The sequence below is a fragment of the Lactuca saligna genome, chromosome 7, assembly GCF_052625555.1.
Source record: "Lactuca saligna cultivar CGN05327 chromosome 7, ASM5262555v1, whole genome shotgun sequence".
Classification (NCBI taxonomy): Eukaryota; Viridiplantae; Streptophyta; class Magnoliopsida; order Asterales; family Asteraceae; genus Lactuca; species Lactuca saligna.
In genome coordinates, this window is record NC_136423.1 from 40113437 (window position 1) to 40132214 (window position 18778).

Below are 18778 nucleotides of genomic sequence, written 5' to 3' on the forward strand. Positions count from 1 at the left end.
AACCCAAGGGTATTATAGTCATTTCATTATTTATAAAGACCAAAAACACAATGAAACTAGCTTAAAAGGATCACCAATCCATAAAAATCATGTTTTGATTAAAACCCTAAAAAATTATATACCACAGGACCATTTTCGCAAATTTGTCTTATTTTCTTAATTAACCTCATTGTGCAATTGTAATGCCGCCAAGGTTGGAGCATGCTAAGCTACTTGGCGAGTGGGCTTGAGACAGCCACTCGGTGCAGTCTAATAACTCGTGTCCTTCAGGAAGGCCTAACATCGACCTGTCCAGACCCATGGACTTAAAGAAAAGCCGGCCAATAAGTTGACTAAAAATGTCCACTGTCAAGCTGAATCGCAATAGACAAAGTCATGTACAAATCCATAAACGTAACACACAAGCATATCATGCTCTTCAATCCATCCATCCCCAATCGACCAACTACAAACAAGATCCCATAATCGCGTAATTCCATGATTTTTCAGAAGATTTCATCCGAAGTCATCAACAATTAACATAACACAGATCACAAAATCCCACAATTTCAAAACCCCATCAAGAATATCCCTAAATTGTTCTTGTATGTTTGGAATTTTCTCTCTGAAATGGGATTAGATGCTATCAAACCCTCACCGGTGCCGACCGGAGAAGAAAACACATCAAATCAATCCACTTCGCTTCTCTCTTTCGACACAGACATCACCACCACCCCATCAAAACCCTCTACCACCACCGTCCTCCTCTTCTCCCTCCTCTTCACCACCTGCGTCGCTCTCTCCGCCGCCTTCGCTTTCGCCTTCCTCTTCTTCTCCTCCGTTACATCCACCAATCACCACCACAGCACCACCGCTATCCAAATCGCCCGTCCACTCAGTAAACTCACTCACCCAGTCGTCATCCTCATTTCCTCAGATGGGTTCCGATTTGGGTACCAATTTAAAACCCCAACACCCAACATCCAACGACTAATCAAAAACGGAACCGAAGCTGAAACTGGATTGATTCCAGTTTACCCAACGTTAACCTTCCCAAATCACTACTCAATCGCCACCGGATTATACCCTGCTTATCACGGAATCATAAACAACAAATTCATTGATCCTATCGCAGGTGATACTTTCACAATGGCCAGCCATGAACCCAAATGGTGGCTTGGCGAACCCATTTGGGAGACAATCGCGAACCAAGGGCTCAAAGCGGCTACATATTTCTGGCCTGGATCCGAGGTAAAAAAGGGTTCTTGGGATTGTCCTGTAAATTACTGTGCACCCTATAACGAATCAGTCCCATTCGAAGATCGCGTTGATACTATCCTCCATTATTTCGATTTATCAAATGAAGAAATCCCTGTTTTCATGACATTGTATTTCGAGGACCCTGATCATCAAGGTCATCAAGTTGGCCCTGATGATCCTCAAATTACAGAAGCTGTTAGTAACATCGATGGGTTGATTGGTAGATTGATTAACGGATTGGAAAAACGTGGTGTTTTCGAAGATGTTACCATAATCATGGTAGGCGATCATGGAATGGTTGGTACTTGTGATCAAAAGTTGATATTTTTAGACGATTTAGCTTCTTGGATCAAGATTCCGACAGATTGGGTACAATATTATACTCCTGTGTTATCTATTCGTCCACCTTCTGATCAATCCCCTTCTGAAATCGTCGCCAAAATGAACCAAGGATTGAGTTCAGGGAAGGTCAAAAATGGCGACAAATTGAAAGTTTATCTCAAAGAAGACCTTCCTGCGAGGCTGCACTATTGGGAAAGTGATAGGATCCCTCCGATTATTGGGTTAGTCGATGAAGGGTTTAAGGTTGAGCAAAAGGACTCGAAGAGTAAGGAATGTGGAGGTGCACATGGATACGATAATGCATTTTTTTCGATGAGAACGATTTTTATTGGTCATGGTCCTCAATTTGCTAGAGGTAGAAAGGTACCATCTTTTGAGAATGTTCAAATATATAATTTAATTACTTCGATTCTCAACATACATGGAGCTTCCAACAATGGGTCTTTATCTTTTGCAAAGAGTGTGCTTTTGCCTCATCATTGACTGACGTTTGAGTGTTGAAATCTGTGCATGTTTTAAGGCAATGCTGTTTAATTGTTGTAGATGTAAAGTTAATAATGGTGCTTATAGCTTAAGATGCATTGGTTCATTGGTTGAATGTAACTTCTGAGTGTTTGAATCTTGTTTGCATCTAGAAAGGGTGGCAATCTTATAGTGTTAGGTTGGCGAGTTGACACTCAAAAAACTCAACCAGGACACCAACCATATAATTATTCGTGTCATGTTTTTCAACACTAACTCGCATACGACTTGCCTAATCCGTTTAATTATATGAGTTTACATGTTTGTGTATCGTAATTGGGTTCGTATGTCATACTTGATTTACCGATTTATTGATTTACTTTTACCGATTTGATTTATTTGATAAATGTGTTGTTTATTGTGTTTAATCTAAGATAATAAACGGCTTGGTGTGTTAACCTGCAAGTCTTTTCCCCACCCAAACAAGATCCTTATAATAAACGGGTTATATGGGCCAACTCATTATGACCCGGACCTGTTTAAAGTCAACTCAAAAGTGTTGTCTGTGAGAATTGCTACCTTACATATAGACCAGCGGCGGACCTTAGTGGAGCCCGGGCCACTGCTCAATTTCCGACACGTAGTGTAATTTTTTTTTTACTATTAGGTGCACGGCTTGAAGTACGAGTGACACCCTTTTTAAAACATTCTGCGTCCGCTAGTGATATAGAGAAAGATTAAAGTTCCCAAAACCAATACTAAAAATGATACGCAAACTAAATTGCTAGTGATATAGAGAAAGATTAAAGTTCCCAAAACCAATACTAAAAATGATACGCAAACTAAATTTAAAGCAGACAAAACCAATAAAAAAAATGACACACAACCAATGAGACTTGAACTTATAATATCTAATTTGAAAGTAATTTCTTATCGTTATACCAAAGACTTTTAGTACCAATTATAGTTGCATGGGAAAGATGTAAAATATGATAATTAATGAAAATAACATTATTTAAAAACGACTTTTATGACCAATTTATGATCTATCAATTTATTTAAATTGTTGTTAAGATATCAAATCGTCAAAGAACAGTGTAAGACTAGGTTTGGGGGTGGGGTGGGGGGTAACACAAAGACTAAAGAGTTATAACTTTTTTTTATTATATAATTATTTCTATTAAATATTTAATTAACATTTCATTTATAAAATATAAATTTATAACAATAATATAATATTTTCAGTATTTTTATCTTATTTCAATATTTTTTATTATATATAGTTCTTTTTTCATACTCAATTTTTTCCCAAGGGTTCTTGACAAATGAGTTCCAAGGTTTTTTTTTTCGGTTTTTGATGAATAACCTGAATTCAATTCTATATTTCTTGACAAAACAAATGTGTCACGAAATCTGATAGCCTCCGGTCCTTTTGCTTAAAAAATACAATTATAATTAAAAAAAAATCTAAAAAAGTGTTGAAACTCCAAAAATACCTCATTAGTTGTTTAATAACATCATTTTTTAATTCAAAAAGTCCTGCTTTCATGTATTAACCGTTGATAAATGCATGGATTGCGTTATGATGAAAATCACTTTAAACTTTTATCAATCTCTGTCATCAACTTCACACAAGATATTGTTTATAATTTAGGCTATTTTTCGCACCAAACACATGATGAGGGGCTCTCATTGGGAAGATATAAATACCAAGCAGTCAAAATATTGTCAAAATGATGCGATATAAGTAATTTATTATGTTGTTTCCTAAAAGAATTTTTCCTGATGTATGTCCATTCATACATTTGCTATATTTTTAGCATATGCACGATCCCTTTACTAAACCACCGGAAAAGAAGCAATGTTGGATAATATAGATGTAATCTTGCAAGTTGGCAAGTTTCCTCTGTACCACATTGGCAGGGGAAGAAACATTGTGTATATTTATAAGTCTTTTCCCTTGATAGACCTTTAAGGGCTTTAGTGGATCAAAGGAATAAGCCAACCCATACATGCACGCCTAGCCTAGCACTAGCTGATGTCATGAGTGTGAGAAATGACACGATTTAGGCGCACGACGAATCGGTCGCTTGGAGTTGAGGGACTTTTATTTTTGGCGAAGTTCGAGTCAAGTCAGTTTGACCGATCTAGTCAAACGGTTGACTTCGTATACATGGCAACATAATACTCTGAAAGGGTTAGAAAATGACTAGCTTGGAGGGGCCGACTCATGTGGGCCCCTTTTATGCCTTCTAGGGTTTCGATGCCTATAAATACAGCTAGGAGTCGTATTTGAGACTCACGAATTTTGAAGCTCTCTCTCTCTCTCTCAGCGATTTCTTATACTTTCTCAATATTCACTTTGCGTTTATCGTTTTCCATTACTCTGTTCCTTACAACCAATAGAAGTGAAGTAAAAACCTTTAAGGACAAGAGTCTGATTCGTGCAGTTATTCAACGTTCAAGATCAGTTGTTAACAGGTTGGTTTTACATTATTGTCTTGTTTTTAATTTCGTCCAATAACAGGACACTCTCCTTCTACCTTTCTTACAATCAAATCTAATCGAGAAGGATTAATCTGGTTTCTGGATGAAACTTGGTAATCATATTAATAATAATTGGATCTATTATTCGTAACTAATCAACATATAATTCTCAATATTATTTGTCGGTTTCCTTGCGTGTCTATTGGTTATGATTTACAACAATCTTAAAGATTTTTTTAATTTGTGTTCATAAATCAATAGACTAATGAACATCTAAATCCCAACTGCTAGTCTCCACTACATGAACCAAGAGTTTGCCAAGCTTGAACGATTCAATGGTCAGCACTACACCCGTTTGGCTGACAATGTCAAGTTCATGCTTCATGTGCTGAAGCTCGCCTATGTTTTGGACCCAAAATTGGCCCCAATTCCTGATGATCCATTTCCCGAGGCAGGGAAAAATGTGGATCCAACGATCATATCTGATCTGGAAAAGTAAAGGCTCTACGTAGAGAGTCTCAAGAATTGTGTGTGGGTCGCATCAAGAACTCACTATCTGATCGACTCTATGATATTTACATGCTCAAGTACAACTCATATGAGGAAGGTACCAACAAGTACCTAGTGTCAAAGTACCTCGAGTTTCAAATGGATGATGATAAACCTATCATGGAACAAGTACATGAACTCTAGGTCATGGTCAATAAGTTGAACGTGCTCTCCATCTCGATACCAGAACTCTTTCAGGTTGGTGCAATCATCGCAAAACTTCCACCATCGCGGAAAGACTTCTCTAATAGAATGATACACAAATCTGAGGACTACTCCTTGGATGATTTGAAGAAATACCGTCGTATTAAGGAGGAAACTCTCATCAGGGACAAGCGTGTTAAAGTCAGATCGAGTGTGAACCATGTATCAGTTGGGGGTTCTTGTCATAAGACCAAGTTTGGGGGACAAAACAAAAGAAACTTGGTACCCAAGAAACAAAGCTTTAAAAAAACTAAGTCATTAGAATCCTAACTCAAATCTGTAGAGGGTAGAATCCTAACTTAATATTGGTTACTAATGTCAAGGAAATGAACTTTTCTTGTTATTTTGTTTGTTCTATTTCTTTATTGCATAAACGTTCAACACACACTAATATTAAGAATATTGAAAAAAAAAATTCAAACTAAAGGAATGTTAAAATACGACTAAAAAGATTTTGAAAAATGTGAAACTTGTGTGAAATCAAGGTTTACAAAGACACCATTTCCACCAGTTAAGAGAAATACATCATTACTTGAGCTGATTCATTATGATATATTTGTATTAAATGGAATACTTGCTCGAGGAGAAAAAAGGTATTTCATAACATTTTGTGATGACTCCAATTGATATCTACATGTTTATTTTCTGAGATCAAAAGATGAAGCTTTTTATGCATTTAAACTGTATAAGGCTTAAGTCGAAAATCTACTTGAAAGACACATCAAAATTCTTTGCTCGAACAGAGGCGGAGAATACTTCAACCAAGAGTTTTGACACATTCAGTGAAGAGAATGGAATCAAACATGAGAGAACTTGATCATATACTCCCCAACATAATGTTTTGGCTGAAAGAAAGAACCGAACCCTTTATGATATGGTTAGCTATATGTTGAACCAGTGGTAGAGCCAACAATTTTTATATGGGGGTACAAACATTATCAGTAAATATTCTATGTAGTTATCATATTTAGGGCATTAAAAAACATCATATTATCCCTTTAGTTGGGGGTACAACAACATAAAAGATGTTTAAAAATAATTATTTTATATACATAAAACAAATTTTTTGGGGATGCTATAGTACCCCCAACATCCCACGTAGTTCCGCCACTGTGTTGAACCAATCGGGTCAACCAAACAATCTGTGGGGGAAGCACTATTGACTGCTTGTTATGTTCATAATAGGATCACTAGTCGTGTGATTCTTACAAGCCCATATGAGTTTTGGAAAGCTAGAAAGCCTAACATAAACTATTTGAAAGTGTGGGGGTGTGTTGCTTATTATTGAACTCCCGATCCAAAGCGAACCAAATTAGGAGCACAAGCTAATAAGAGTATATTTATTGGATATGTTGACAATAGCAAGGCTTACCGATTATTAGATATTGAATAAGGTGTTGTCGTGGATCCAAAGATGTGGAATTCTTTGAGGACAAGTTTTCTAGGGATGATGAAAACTCTAGTTATACAACACCTACAAGTACTTCTTAAGAAATACTCCCACCTCCTCCTATTGTGGAGGAACCAAGGACAAGATATGTCATCTTTTTCCATTAACTTGGATGATGATCCTAAGACCTTTACTGAATCCATGACATCTAGGGATGATCCTTTGTGGATGGAAGCCATCAATGATGAAATGGACTCAATTATGGGTAATGGAACTTGGGAGTTAGCTGACCTACCCAAGGGGAGGAGACCCATAGGATCCAAATGGATATTCAAGAGAAAATATCATCCAGATGGATCCATATCTGCCTATAAAGCAATATTAGTTGCTAAAGGCTACAAACAACGAGAAGGGATCGATTATTTTGATACCTATTCCCCAGTTGCTAGGATTAGTTCTATTAGAACTCTCATAGCAATATCAACATTGAATGGACTATATATTCATAAAATGGATGTGAAGACAACCTTTCTGAATGGTTATCTCAAGGAAGAGGTTTACTTTGAGCAACCCGAAGATTTTATGATACCCGGATAGGAAAACAAAGCTTGTAGACTTGTTAAATCCTTGTACAGGTTGAAGTAAGCTCCCAAATACTGGCATGAGAGATTTGACACCACTGTGACTACTTTCGGATTTCAGAATAATAGTGATGAAAGATGTATTTATTCCAAATACACATCCAATTACATAGTAGTACTATGTCTTTATGTTGATGATATGTTGATCATTGGAACTCACCTAGAAGGTATTCTTGAGATGAAGAAATACCTATCCTTGAACGTTAAGATGAAAGATCTTGGTGAAGTTGATACAATTCTTGGTATCAAGGTGAAAAGGATAGGCGATCAGATTTCTCTAAGTCAATCTCATTACATAGAGAAAATTCTGACAAAGTTTCAACATTTGAATATTAAGCAATTCAACACTCCTTTTGATTTAAGTGTGAAACTTAATGTGAATTCTGGACGAGTAGTGGCTCAACTAGAATATGCAACTGTAATTGGGAGCATGATGTATGCTACTCATTGCACTCGACCTGACATCGTATTTGCTGTAAGCAAACTGAGTTAATATACTATCAATCCAGGGATGAAGCCCTGGAAGGCAGTGGGTAGAGTACTAGGATACTTGAAAAGGACAAGTACTTTTGAGTTGATGTATTCATCATCAAATGGAATATTATAAGGGTATTTTGATACTAGTTGGATAGATCACACTGGTGACTCGAAATCCACAAGTGGTTGGATTTATACTCTAGCTGGCGGTGCTATTTCTTGGGCGAGCAAGAAATAGACATGCATAACTTATTCAATGATGGACGTAGAGCTAATTGCCTTAGCAACAACAGGAAAAGAGGCAGAAGATCTACTTATGGATATCCGTCTGTAAGATATTCCAATGCCTTCAATACCCATGTACTGTGATGGTGAGGCCACACCATCTAAAGTATATAATATGGTATATAATAGGAAGTCGAGACACATAGGTCACCGATAAAATTTTGTGAGATAACTAATTGAAAGTGGTAGCATCAAAGTTGTCTATGTCAAGACACGTAGGAACTTGGCAGATCCGTTTACCAATCTTCTGTCGAGAGATTTGGTTACATCTACCACGAGAGTCATGAGTCTAAAACCACAATAGAATCGCTTAGTAATGGAAACCCGACTTGGTATTAATGCTCTTAATTCTCAAGTTTAAAGGGTAAGAATGAAGTCACTAACGATAGAAGGTACTATCATCAATGATAGATACATGTGAGGTAGGATAATACGTTGTTGCTGAGAATGAGGTTGAGTTACAACTCTTAACAAGGTTTTGGAGACATCTAAGAAACGAAGATGTTATAAAACTTCGCCTATATGATCTAAAGGTGGTGCCGCCTCAAGTGAAGATTAGTGGTTTATCTTCTAAAGGGTCATGAAAAGGATTTATAGCGCACGACCATATTAGCGCTCAGGGAGAACGCCAAAACGAAATGTGATGTGTGGGGGTAAACTGGAGAGGTTACAAGGTTCATGCTTTAAACCTATAAGGATACCATTGAATTGGTCTCTTCTTGTTTGTTCTCATTAAACTAAGGTTTAATCTTCATGACACCCAAGTGACATCCTGTGTCTGAGTGAAAGGAAACTTTCCAACTTGGTGGGGGATTGTTGGAAATTATGGAGGTAATCTTGCAAGTTGGCAAGTTTTCTCTATCCCACATTGGCGGGGGAAGAAACCTTCTGTAAGTTTATAAGTCTTTTCCCTTGATAGGCCTTCAAGGGCTTTAGTGGATCAAAGAAATGAGACGAACCCACACACGCACACCTAGCCTAGCCTAGCACTAGCCAATGTCGCGAGTGCGCGAAATGGTGTGATTCAGACGCACTTGGCATGACACATCGGTCGCTGGGATCTGAAGAACTTTTATTTTTGGCGAAGTTCGAGTGAAGTTGGTTTTACCGATCTGGTCAAATGGTTGACTTCGTACATATGGCAACATAATATTCTGGAAGGGTTAGAAAACGGCTAGCTTGGAGAGCAAGTCGTCTCCTTAGGGTTTCCAGGGGCCAGCCCATGTGGGCCCTTTTCTGCCTTCTAGGATTTCGATGCCTATAAATATAGCTCCCTAGGAGCCGTATTTGAGATTCACGAATTTCAAATCTCTCTCTCTCTCTCTCTCTCTGCGATTTCTTTCGGTTTCTCAGTATTTACTTTGCGTTTATCATTTTCCATTGTTGTTCGAAACTTGGTACATCTGCATTAAATCCTGAGGTTTTACTCTATTGGTTACAACCAATAGAAGCGAAGTAAAAACCTTTAAGGACATGAGTCCGATCCGTGCACTTATTCCACGTTCAAGATCAGCTGTTATCAGGTCAGTTTTATATTATTGTCTTGTTTTTAATTTCATCCAATAACAGGACACTCTCCTACCACCTTTCTTATAATCAGAGCTAATCCAGAAAGAGTAATCTGGTTTCTGGACGAAACTTGGTAATCATATTAATAATAATTGGATCAATTATTTGCAACTAATTGACATATAATTCTCAATATTATTTGTCGATTTCCTTGTGTGCCTATAGGTTTTGATTTACAACAAGCAAGGCAAGTAGAAGAAGATGTTGAAAAGTGAATTCACATCCTTTAAAATGATGATATCTCAAAAAAGGTTTGGATTTACATGTTACTTCTCTCTTCGTCTTTCTCAAACTTATTCTAAAAGGTAATACTTTTCTACTTTTAATCATAGTATATATGATACTTAATTCAGTTATACAGGATCTACTGTGACATCCCCAAAATCTCGGCCAGAAAAGACCGATTTTCATTTATGCTTTTAAAATAAATTCAGAGTAAATCCTTTTGATTTGAAAGAGTTGCAGAATTTGTTCCCAAAAACAAAACATGATAAAACAATGTTTACCAAAGCATTTCATAAAAGAAATGTATTTTCATTATAATCAAAACTCGGGGTGTCATGTTCCGATACAGACCAATAAGCATAAACGAATACATTACAAGTCATATAACAAATATAAACATATGTAGACTTGTAAACAAAACAACTTGATGGTTCATCCATCTTACGCCCTTGCGCCACTTCCTGTAATACAAATAAAACTGAGTGGGTCAGGCTTGGGAGCCTGGTGAGCATATAGGGTTTTCAACCCACAATAATTAATTAAATTAATTATTATCAACCAACAATAACCCAGTTACCCATTCCCGTTATTCTCACTTTATGTCCCTAAAATAACTAACACAAGGGACCTAATCTAAGAATATTTTCATCGGGGTGACAACACATGCTGCGGGGTTTCCTCAGCAATATAAGTCAAATAAGGCAACCATGAGGGGGATGGAATACAGCGAATGAACACCCAAGTTCATTAACACCTACAGGTTATGAGCCTGCTAGCGTTCCACATGACTATCTAGAAAAGTCCGTGGTCGTCATCTAAATTCCGCTAGATGACTGGATCAAACAACAACGAGGCCTCTCATCTGTTTATTACACACCAACTATCTACCCATGTTCTACCCAACATATTAGTAGATAAAAACATACATTTTATACATATTTTCAAAACCTGTATAGCATGCTTGATCAAAACATTTTCCATATAACAGATGAGACACACGCACATAACACGTATTTCATATAGAAATAATCATATCTGTAAGATAGAAGAAAGTGAATATACATTCACACACATAACAACAAAATATATACATAACACGTATCTCATATAAAATACTTCATAGTTATACGTTATGAGAAAGTAACAACGCATTCACACGTATAAACGACAATAAACTTAATACCCTCATACTTGTATTATTATTGCGTTTATGAAAGGTAGTATACACTCACTTGATCAGAAGATGATCGGACAGCACTACGACTTGCATAAGTAGTAATCCACAGCAGATCTGGAAGATCTCTACGAAAATCGAACTTCTCGCGGGCAGAGCTTCGGCTCGGAAACCGCACTTCTCGGGATCTTCGGGATCTCGGGACTCGCTTCGGGACTCGGGAATATTACCGGGGCTTCGGGGGTAAAAACGCAGAGCTTCGGCACAAAAACGAGAGGAAATTAGCAATTTGGCCGGCTGCCCTCGCATCCTTTTTATAGAGGCTGGAAGCCTCTCGTACGCGGGGCGTACGCCAGTACGTGGGGCGTACTGGTGCGAGAAACGTCATCGCTTACGTCATCCGAAGCCACTTGCTGCGATGTCGACACTTTCGGAGTACGCGGGGCGTACTCACTTACACGGCGCGTAAGTCGGATCGGATCGATGACTCGCCTTCGGATAAGGCTTCCGAATTTTGATTTAAAAATAAATACAAATTATTTATCAAACTTCGGAAATTCATATCTTCTTCATACGAACTCCGTTTTCGACGTTCTTTATATCCACGGAAAGGTGAGACTACACTCTACAACTTTCGTTTAGACTCCGTCGGCTAATTTTGACTTTATTTTTATTATTTATTTTTAATAGGCCCGGACAGAAATTTTCGTTATAAATTCATAACTTCTTCGTTTGACGTCCGTTCTCGCCTAACTTTTTATCGCTTTGATACTAACAACGAGATCTTCGATTCTCGTTTAGATCACTAAGGCTAAATATCGCTTTAACGTAAATTTCACTTTTTACGTTATTCAGCGTTGCCGGTTCTGTCGCGAAATTTCGACAAGTCATAACTTCCTCGTTATAACTCGGATTTCGGCATTCTTTATATCTTCGGAAACCTTGTTTCAACTACTACAACATTATCTAAAGATATCAAGTTTATTTTACACTTAAGTTTTGACGCTTATTTTAATTCTTAATTAATCAAACCACATAATTAAGCAATTAAACACAAAACACATAATACTCAAATAATACAATTTTATTATTTCAAAACGGGTTACAAAGGTTAACCTAGACCATTACATTGCTAAAAATGGCAAGCCCGGAAACACAGGTGTTACATCTACCAATTGAGTTTCTTATGAAAACAACCCACTAAACAATTTGGAAGGTTTATTTTGAAATTGCAAGAACGAGACACACCTATGTTCTTTCGTTTCATCTTTGCTTCTTACTTGTCTTTTACTCTTTTGAAATATTTACCTTATTTTCACCATTAAAACCATATTAATATCATTATTCACAGGTTAAACGATGCATTTTCTCTTACCTAAAGCTTGAATTTGGACAACTTCGGTTTGTTGTATCAGAAACAGATGTATGATTTTTTCCTTTCTTTTTAGTGATTTTGCTGTTGCTTTTGCAGATTCTGAATCTGATAAAAAACGACCTTCTGAATTTACATTTAAAGTGGTAAAACGTATAATAATATTACCTTATGCATTTCTAAAAGAGTAACAAAATGATAACAAGGTTAAGTTGATAAGGTTAATATCAATCTCTTAAATTTTATGGCATTTTCACCACTTTGGTTGGACGAGAATGATTTGGTTTTCTATTTTGGTAATTTTCAATCAACTTGCTTGGTGGGGAAATGGTGTCATACATTTTGTTGACTCTTTAGGTAGTCTCAAGAAAATCATTTATTTTATATATCACAAGCACTTGTGAAATCCCTATTTCTAGCAAAGTATCTGAGAGATAAAGGGAATCAAAACCACGAAAATCCCAATTTTTTAAACCAATATCTCCGAAGAAAGTACATTCACCTGTAGATACATAAGAGGTTGACATCCCAATAAAAAAATCATAAAAATTGTATGTGGATATGGTTAATCCAAAAAGAAAGAAATGATAAATGAAACTACTAAAACTTGATAAATAAGATTTGGTTCATTAAGTCCTATTAACTTTTAACAATAAATCATCTTATTTAAAATTTTCATTTTATTTCCCTGCATTTGTAACAAGTAATTTTGAACTTTAGGCTTTGCTTGAATGTTGCTTTTTAGTTGATCATAGTCTTCGCTTTACTTATGAAAAATGTTGGAATTTCTCATCATTTTGATTCATATTTTTGTTGTTTTATTGGTAACGTGTTTATGTTTTGACCAAGTTCTTCTTAAATCGTTAACTGTTGACATAATTTTGTGGAGTATGCACTTGAACATCTATATTCTTACCAAATACCTTCATCTGGAGCACCTTCAACTTATCAAGTTTGACAAAGTATTGTCACTTAAAGCGTATTGATATATTACTTATTTTTATTTATATGTTAGTTTTCTTATATTTATTTATTATCTATTGTTTAAGAAAAAAAACATTTTACTAAAGCATTTGAATTTAAAAAATCACTGCATTTATCTTAATTTATCTAGGAATTTTACTTTTGAATATCTATCACTTATAACATTGTACATTCATTTTGTGTAAACATTTTTTCTTTTAAAAGTCAACCCATTTATAACATTGCAACTTTATGTTTTGTTGCAATTACAACTTGGTTTTATTTTTTTTTTATTTTTATAAAAACATAAGTCAACCGATTTATCTCATTTTGGTTGGTTAATTTCTATGCGACATTACTCTTGGTATGGTCTCATCCACCTTTATTATGCTATAAAACTTCTACTTTCTAATTCAATAGTTGTATTTTGGTAACAAATGATGCTTCCATTTGAAAAAAAATCATATATAAGATTAGTGCTTCTCATCAACCTATCTTTGTTTGACACTTTCATATTATAAATGTTTTATTATTGCATTTTAGATGCTTAATCTTTCTATTATGCTAGGACGTTCAACAATTAAATCTAAAGGTGAGAAACTTTTTTGAATTAATCATCTAAATAATGTTGTTCTCTTGATTCGGCTAAATATTGATCCTTATGTTTTTTTGTTCCTAGATTGTCTCTCGGAGCTCTATGGACTTCTTTGATGGTATTTCGCATCAAGTTATTCATTTTCCTAATTATGGTCTTATTCATCAGTAGGTTGTCTTATAGTTCCTTACTCTTTTACAAATTAACCTTGTATTACATAGAAATTATTTTGGTTATGCAAGAACTATATTAGAGCAGAATATTATAATTGATTTTTTACATGGTTTACTGTATTGTTGTACTCATTATTATGATTCCAAAATTTTCAAATTTCAATCAATTCTTTATTGGTCAAAACTCATTCAAACCCGCACCAACAGCACGTGTGGTTTCTACTAGTTTATATTTAAGATAAAACAACAAATATGATCCCGGTGGTATGCATTTTTACCGAGGTTTAGTCCAAACCTTGATTTTCTTAGTTTCATGGTCATTTTGAGGTAATTTGTTTTTGGAATTAGTCCCTATTAAACTTTAAAAGACTAATCTACCATTTTAATTTGTTTTTTTTATTTTCTTAAATATTTTTTCTTTTTATTTAAATTTTTAGAAGTAAAAACAAATAAAGAACCCCCCTCTCTCTCACACACACAATCCACAAAAAATTACCACCCACCACCATCATCTTCCTCCCTACCCTTCACCTATAGTTCATACTCCAAACCCTTCACCTATTATCACCATCACAACCATTTTTGAGGATTAAAGCATACACACACAAAATTAAAAGCACATAATCAACTTCAACGAGATCTATTTAGAAAATTTGAGACTTTGATCCTGATTACGAAGAACAGAATTGGCAGAAGCAACTTCAAAAACACTCACCTTTTTGAGCTCTGACCGACAGACGACAATCTTGAGGAAGCACACGACGACATTCCGCTATTGAGCAACATCGGGGTTGTTAATCTTGTATAAATCAATAAATATTCAAGGTTGTTAATTTTGAAGGATTGAGCCTCCAACTAGCAATTAACCATTGTTGTTCCTTGTAACAAATGATATGGGTTCATGTGGTTGACTGGAAAACCATAAAGAAGCAGAGGATGAGTTTAGTCGATGAACACACACACATTTATTTCGAGTATGAACCCTAATATGTGCGATTTCCGATGAGAGATGGTGATCTACTAGCAACAACAATGAGCAGATAATAAATCTATGCATTTTCGATTCAAAATGTACTACCTTCTCTCTATAATTCTACTTGTATTTTGTGTATCCTTTTGATATCTATGCATTGGGTTCTTATGATTGTTATGATAAAGACAAAATTTGCAGGGGAAGATCGGAGGTAAAGTCACCAGGGGTGATGATCGAAGTAGAGTTACAAGATTTGTCTGTGTGTGTTCTATGTCCGAATTCACAATCAAATTTATAGAGACAAAATTGATCTGAAATTTTCTTTGGTTGATAAAATTGTTTTGTAGGTAGGTTTTAAAGTGAATTCAATGTATGAGTTTTGAATATAAATGTCAACCTTGCAAAATTATGAGACCAATTTTGTTAAATCCATAGATTTACTGTTCCTAAGCATTACATGCTTTAATATATATATATATATATATATATATATATATATATATATATATATATATATATATATATATATATATATATATATAGAGAGAGAGAGAGAGAGAGAGAGAAATATTTAAAAATATAGATTAGGTTTTTCAAGTTTTACAACAACTAATTTCACAAACAAATTATCTTAAAAAAACCAACAAATCTTACAAATAAATTACTTTAAAAAGACCAACAAATCTCACAAATGAATTACCTTAAAAAGACCATAAAGTCAAATAAATCCAAATTTAAACTAAACTTAAAAAAAATACATACACGTGACATTTTTATAGTTTTGTCTCCATTTAAACAAAAATAAAAGATTTACATAGTATTTTTTTTAACATCAAAAATCAAAAAGATATGAAAAGAAAAATTTTGAATTCGGCGCGTGGGTTAACAACAACAAGAAGGCAAGTACACAAACAACAACGTCGACCGGTCAACACCATCTGGACTTAAAAAAAGCCGCCAATAAGTTGACAATGTCAAGCTCAATCGCAATAGACAAAGTTATGTACAAATCCATAAACGTAACACACAACCAAATAATGCTCTTCAATCTAGACCACAAAATCCAACAAATTTTAAAACCTCATCAAGAATTTCCCTAAATTGTTCTTGTATCTGTGTAATTTTCTCACCGAAATGGGATTTGATGCTATCAAACCATTACCGGTGCCGACCGGAGAAGAAAACACACAAAATCAATCCACCACCACCACCCCAGCAAAACCCTCTACCACCATCGTCCTCATCTTCTCCGTCCTCCTCTTCTTCTCCTCTGTTACTTCCACCAACCACCACCACAGTACCACCGCTCTCCAAATAGCCCGGCCACTCAGTAAACTTACTCACCCAGTCGTCATCCTCATTTCCTCAGATGGGTTCCGATTCGGGTACCAATTTAAAACCCCAACACCCAACATCCATCGACTAATCAAAAACGGAACCGAAGCTGAAACCGGATTGATTCCAGTTTACCCAACGTTAACCTTCCCAAATCACTACTCAATCGCCACCGGATTATACCCTGCTTATCACGGAATCATAAACAACAAATTCATTGATCCAATCGCAGGTGATACTTTCACATTTACCAGCCATGAACCCAAATGGTGGCTAGGCGAACCCATTTGGGAGACAATCGCGAACCAAGGGCTCAAATCGGCTACATATTTCTGGCCTGGATCCGAGGTAAAAAAGGGTTCTTGGGATTGTCCTGTGAATTTCTGTGCACACTATAACGAATCAGTCCCATTCGAAGAACGCGTTGATACTATCCTCCATTATTTCGATTTACCAAATGAAGAAATTCCTGTTTTCATGACATTGTATTTCGAGGACCCTGATCATCAAGGTCATCAATTTGGCCCTGATGATCCTCAAATTACAGAAGCTGTTAGTAACATCGATGGGTTGATTGGTAGATTGATTAACGGATTGGAAAAACGTGGGGTTTTCGAAGATGTTACCATAATCATGGTAGGTGATCATGGAATGGTTGCTACTTGTGATAAAAAACTAATCTTTTTAGATGATTTAGCTTCTTGGATCAAGATTCCGAAAGAATGGGTACAAGATTATGCTCCTGTGTTATCTATTCGTCCACCTTTTGATCAATCTCCTTCTGAAATTGTCGCCAAAATGAACCAAGGATTGAGTTCATTAAAAAATGACGACAAATTGAAAGTTTATCTCAAAGAAGACCTTCCTTCGAGGTTGCATTATTGGGAAAGTGATAGGATCCCTCCAATTATTGGGTTAGTGGATGAAGGGTATAATGTTGAGCAAAAGGACTCGAAGAGTAAGGAATGTAATAAATGTGGAGGTTTACATGGATATGATAATGCATTTTTTTCGATGAGATCGATTTTTATTGGACATGGTCCTCGATTTGCTAGAGGTAGAAAGGTGCCATCTTTTGAGAATGTTCAGATATATAATTTAATTACTTCGATTCTCAACATACATGGAGCTTCCAACAATGGGTCTTTATCTTTTGCAAAGAGTGTGCTTTTGCCTCATCATTGACTCAAGTTTGAGTGTTGAAATATGTGCATGTTTTGAGGCGATGCTGTTTAATTGTTGTATAGTTAAGTTAATATTGGTGTTTATGGCTTAGGATGCATTGGTTCATTGGTTGAATGTAAGTTCTGACTGTTTGAATCTTGTTCGCATCTAGTTACAAAAGATGTTACATGGTATTCTTTATAAAGACTGTGTCATTTTATCATGTTGTTATTATTGGTATTCTAAAGAGGTGTATTTTATCATGTAAGCGATGTAGTGAGGGCTGATTTTTGTCGAGTGTAGAAGTGCTCAATTCATCTAAATGAACAAGTGAGGCAATTCTATGCCATCCAAGGAACCTTTAAACAAATGCAAACTTCCAATATTATATTGGCCCTAATCGAAGAAGCGAATTTGAAACCATCTTAGAAACTTGGACTTGAATCATGGGTCATGACGACTGTTACTAGATGTTATGGTTGTTTTTTCCACTGAGCCAAAATATCTAGATTCTTAAATTCATCAATAGATATATATGTGCTAAAAAGTTAGAAGTCACATAATTTTGTATTTTTGAAATTCGCTACTTTGGGGCGTAGTTTCGTTGTTGTTTACTAACTTTCTTTAATAAAGGGTTATAAAGTTGGATATTAGCATTTAGCATCGAGACCACCTTTAGATGATGACTCTCATAGGAATATTTTATTTACTTATTTTTATAGTATATTTTGATTATTTATTTTTAATTAATTATTATCCATATTATCATTTTATTTATTTTATACCTATATCGGGTGCTCGGGTTTTTATATATAACTGTAAATTTTTATAAGATTCCAAGTGGTGCGAAGTTGATTGAGAGATATGGAGGACATTAATGGACAATATAACAATTTAAATGGGCTTTGAGAGGAAGAATGAAGGCGTGCGCCAATTATGTGGGCTAATAAGCATAAAAAGAGTATTGCGAGATTTAGGCTAGTTGTGGTGAACATTTGGGCCAAAATTTAGGTCTAAAATGGGCCCATAAACAAAGAGAATGAAACAAGAAAGATCATGTTGAAAATGACATTTCCATGCAAGTCAAAGCTTTTACACGATTTACATGGATTTTTTACACTTCAGTTTATGCGGGTGTAATTTTCCGGGACAAATTCGT

At 35.6% G+C, this 18778-nt stretch overlaps 2 pseudogenes; both read left to right on the top strand.

The window, feature by feature from the left end:
- The first annotated feature begins 334 nt into the window (after positions 1-334).
- On the top strand, positions 335-2375 carry LOC145005140 (nucleotide pyrophosphatase/phosphodiesterase 1 pseudogene; annotated as a pseudogene).
- Positions 2376-16170: 13795 nt separating this feature from the next.
- On the top strand, positions 16171-17842 carry LOC145005869 (nucleotide pyrophosphatase/phosphodiesterase 1 pseudogene; annotated as a pseudogene).
- Positions 17843-18778: the final 936 nt, after the last annotated feature.